Source organism: Diuraphis noxia, unplaced genomic scaffold (genome assembly GCF_037042655.1).
Source record: "Diuraphis noxia isolate RWA-SAM2 unplaced genomic scaffold, SU_Dnox_SAM2 contig0009, whole genome shotgun sequence".
Taxonomy (NCBI): Eukaryota; Metazoa; Arthropoda; class Insecta; order Hemiptera; family Aphididae; genus Diuraphis; species Diuraphis noxia.
The window spans coordinates 1,416,071-1,420,914 of record NW_028301719.1 but is presented as its reverse complement, the minus strand read 5'-3'; positions in this window follow the sequence as shown (position 1 = coordinate 1,420,914).

Genomic DNA, 4,844 nt, shown 5'->3' with positions numbered 1-4,844 from the left:
CTGTAATTAAATAATTATCATGTATCAATAAAGAATACTAATGAATATTGAATATAAAATATGGAATTTACAATATAAATTATATCCATAAAAGAAAAATTATCCACAGCATAAGTATTAGCATAACGCACTGCAAGTATTTATAATCAACGGTAATAAGTATTAGTGGCAGATTTAAGCGGGGAGTAATGCCTATATATAGCTTCCTCATCGGCCTAATAGTATAATAAATAAAAAAATACACATTTAAAATTATTGTCTATTTGTATATTTTAATTATTACTGCGAACAAATTTAAGATCTGAATTTTGGGTCAGCCCCCCCCCCCAAAAAAAAAAAAAAAATATAAATAAATCCTGGATCCACCACTGTAGAAACCTACCACAAATAAATAACAATAGACATTTTCACATTTAAATTATATCTTTGTAGTTCATGATGTTCAGTTCATTAAATATTATTACAGTAAGTTGTTATTTCTATCTGGTGCAGACGTGCAGTCATTAATGCAGATACCTATAAAATCGTCGTAACAATAATTTAAATTTGTATTTTTCGATTAAATTGAATTGGATACACTGAGCTACTAACTCTGAACGAGCTTGATGTCAGCATAATATGTAATCGAGTTTCAATTTTTAACTCGATCTAATTGTTTTTTTTGTTTACAAGAAATAAATTATTTATTTTATCCATTTTTATGCAAAACGCCCCCACGTTGGTGGATTAGCTGTTATATATATATGTATACATAATAGTACTATTTATAATCAATGGTACTAAACTTAGATAGACATACGTAACATCCATAGATGTAAGCTGGTATTCTACCTAAAAGTCCGGTAAAAAAAGACCCTCGAAAAAAAGTCCGATGTAATAAAAGTCCGGTTAATTTATTATCGGTTTAGTTTATCGTTTGTTGGCGACTTTATTAAATTGGGTCACCTAATAGGTACTATTATCCTTCAGTAGGTATTATCCATTATAAGCGATAAGAATATATTGGAAGTAGCTTCACACACTTGGTAGGTCATAGTCATTCAACAATATGGGTGCTAAATGCTAATTAAAAAAATCAAGTTAGAGATTGGAGCCGATAGGGCAAAAATAACATTAAGCAGTAGATACAGGACAAACCATGAAAAAATCAAAAATTAATCAAAAAAACATCAGGCTTGAAACATTATGCAAACGAATTCATAACTCCGAGCTAAGTGTTGAAGAGTTTTTAACTCAAATGGGACATAATATTAGGACACGGCTAAGGTGATAGGTTAAGGATATAGATTTGTCATTCTGAACTCAAATGTAATAATTGTATTATAAATTATTGCTATTATTTTTAATAATATCAATGTTTTCTTGTACGACATGAAATTTTTATTTTGTATATATTATTTTTATTTAAAGTCACAATCAATCTGTCCAAAAAATTATAATGTCATATTTTATGCAATATTTTAATTTTTATTGTACCTACCTATCATATTGATTGTAATAATTGTATTATAAATTATTGTTATTATTTTTAATAACATTAGTGTTTTCTTGTACGACATATGTATAATAAATAAACCGGACTTTTGTTCGTAGATTCATGTAAGCTGGGAACGTCTTAAATAGTTTCAAAAAAAAAAAATGTTGACATAAATTTATGCCATAACATGGACGGCAGCCATTTTAATAATAACGACGGGAAATGACAAGTGTAATATCTACTACTACCCCGAAAGTCCGCGGAAAACCCTTCTTCAATAGATTGAATAAATAGTTCGCCGTTCGCGAGTTGTATTTGAGATTTCAGTCGAAGCAATCAAATTATGTTCTTTTTATTCGACAAATCAATATAATTTTATAATAATTACCTTATTGAAAACATTTCACGGGTCGGCAATTCCGGTCGGTTTTACAGTCATTTTTAGAGTGCTCTCAATAATATTCTACAGGACTCCCATTCGTAGGATCCATCCGTGATCGGCACAATTAAAATACAATAATAAAATATAACGAAACCGATCATCGTGAACTTAAAGGAGGCCGCGAAAAAAAATTAATCAAATTCGGATTAACTGTTGGCAACCACCGCACACTACTACCGTTGCTTTTCGTCAGTCCTCAGTTCGAGTTGGTGACTGGTGCGCGACCTGAGACAGAAATAAAATGCCTTTTCATACAATTATTTCAGACCTCGACCAGTGAAGACGGTAATATTTACCAGTTACCATCACAGATGATTACCACCCACTTGTCTATGTGGCAACGGACATGCTACTCCACAGTCCATTACCTAATCAGAATTCAGATTATCATATTAATATGATGTCATTGATGTGCAACTTACTGAATTAAAATATTAAATGTGAGAACCGCGAAAAAAAAACGAACTATTACCTAGGTCCAATCAATCCTTATACCTAGGTAAGTAAATAAAAATACCAACACAATAAGTAGGTATAATAATATTATTCCTGTACTCAGTAAGTTGTAAACGCTGAGCAATTTTATGATGTGCCCATGGTACGACCTCTAGATTAAATTACAGAATTCAAAATTTAAAAAAAAAAGATTTGTAAAATGTATATAGACATTACACATAGGTACAATGGTGCAAAACAAGTGCTCATAGGCCACAGTCAATAATTCAAAAGTGATGCACACTATTATAAGAGGACAGAATCGATATAATATGTAGGTACAATTAATGTTATGCCACAACAAACATGAAATTTATGTGTATCTAAGGCGATAAATTTGTTGCTTGATGCTAAAGTCTCTGGGAGAAAAAGATAAGCAAACATTTTAAGTTAAGATTACCCAATATACCATTTAATCTATTGCTTGACATTGGCCTTAGCCAATAAGTGCCTACACACAATAATAGGTGGTTTAATTAGCTGATTAACAGTAGGACCACCTAGATTAGCACAAAGTTACAGATTGTACTAATTAAAACACTGTTATTTATCATGTTATGAATAGAGTTAGTCACTAAACAGATAATGAAATAACTATTAAGTGCTTATATTATCATAAAAAAAAAAAAAAAAAAAATGTTAAATGTAGATCAATCATCAAAATTCAAAATATAGGAAAGTAATTTGTGTTGATTTTTTATACCTACTTTTGGTTTAGTAATAATTAGCATAATCAATCATAGGTTTTAACTATTATCATTTTTCTTTCATCAACCAAGAATTCTTAATAAAATCATAATATTACATTAAATTCAATATTTTAAACATTAGTATTTACTATTTAGTATTTATTAGTATTATAATAGTCCACAATATAGTTTATGTTTTAAGTGCCATTAAAAATTCTTATATTAACTCTAACTTATAAGTTATTAATCTAAAAAAAAAAACACATATATAAACCAGTATAACCGAGTTCTTTTCTTTTTTTAAATATATAATATGACACATAAAAATCACTTTTTACAATTTTCCATATTGTACTTATCAGGGGCGGATTGGCAAATTTTTTCGGCCCGGGAAATAAGAATCAAACCAGCCCATTCATCGAAAATGTAACTCTCCCCCCCTCTCTTTCCCTAACCAAAAAAACACATGGTATTACTTAAATTTCAAAATGAATTTAGTTTCACCCTTAAATCAATAAAATATATAATACTTATATTTAAGCTACCTATACCAGTAGTGCGTTAGTCAGATAAGTTTAACCTGTTCTAACTTGATCTTAAAGTTTGATCTTACTACACTTTTAAATATTTTTTTTTGATTTATTTAAAATTACAATGTGTCAACATATTACAGGTTATTACAAGGTATTATTTTTAAATATTTATAGAAAATATCCTATTTTGTAACAATAGACTTTCAATTTAAACTTTCATTTAATGTTCTATCTTTTTATATAAATATTAAATACATTTTATTATTTTTCCAACTGTCCATAACATATTGCCTTGTCTTTACTTAATAATAACAATTGACAGTTTTCTCCACAATCATTAATTTTCATTTTTTTTATTGGATAATAATAATTACATTTTTAATACATAAATATAATATTATGAATGAAATTTTATAGTTAAGTAAATGTACCTAAGTGGCTTAATTTGATAACTGAGTTCTCTAAGAAGCAATTTACTCTTGTTTTTTAACTGTTCAATTACTTGGTCCGAATCTACATTACTCAAAATATCTTTGTTTGAAGCCATTAGCATAAAAGCTTCTAATTTATCTTCATTCATAGTATTTCTCAAGCGAGTTTTAATTACTTTTAAAATTGAAAAAGATTGTTTGCAAGCCACCTAGTTTAAAGCAAATAAAGTATAAATAAATAACATTTAAGCTAAAATAATAAAAATATTTAAGGCATTACCAGAGTTGAAGGAAGCGTGAGTAGATATTTATAAGCTAGTGTTAGTTGTTGATATGCATAAACCAAGTCTTGAAAACATAGATAAAAACTGAGAAAACTATTCTATAAATAAGGAATTTGTTGTTTATCGTACACTCTTTCGGCCACTAATCGTACGAATGTACTAATAAAGTAATAAGTACCAAAATAAAATAATACTTTCATATTTAATTTTTCTTATTATATAAAAATATAATTTATTTTTGTAATTATATAGTAAATAAAATGGCCCTTATAAGAACCGGTCCATCGGGAAAATTCCCGATTTGCCCATCCGCCCCTGGTACTTATATCTCTTAACAAGATAACAATATTACATGAATGTAAAAATTGCGTAAATTGTTTTGAAAACCAAGTGAGGAAAAAAACTATTTTTCATCAATAATTCTAAAAATAATGCATATAATACTAAGTTTCAAAAATAAAACAAAATATTATGCAATAAGAAAAACACCAGA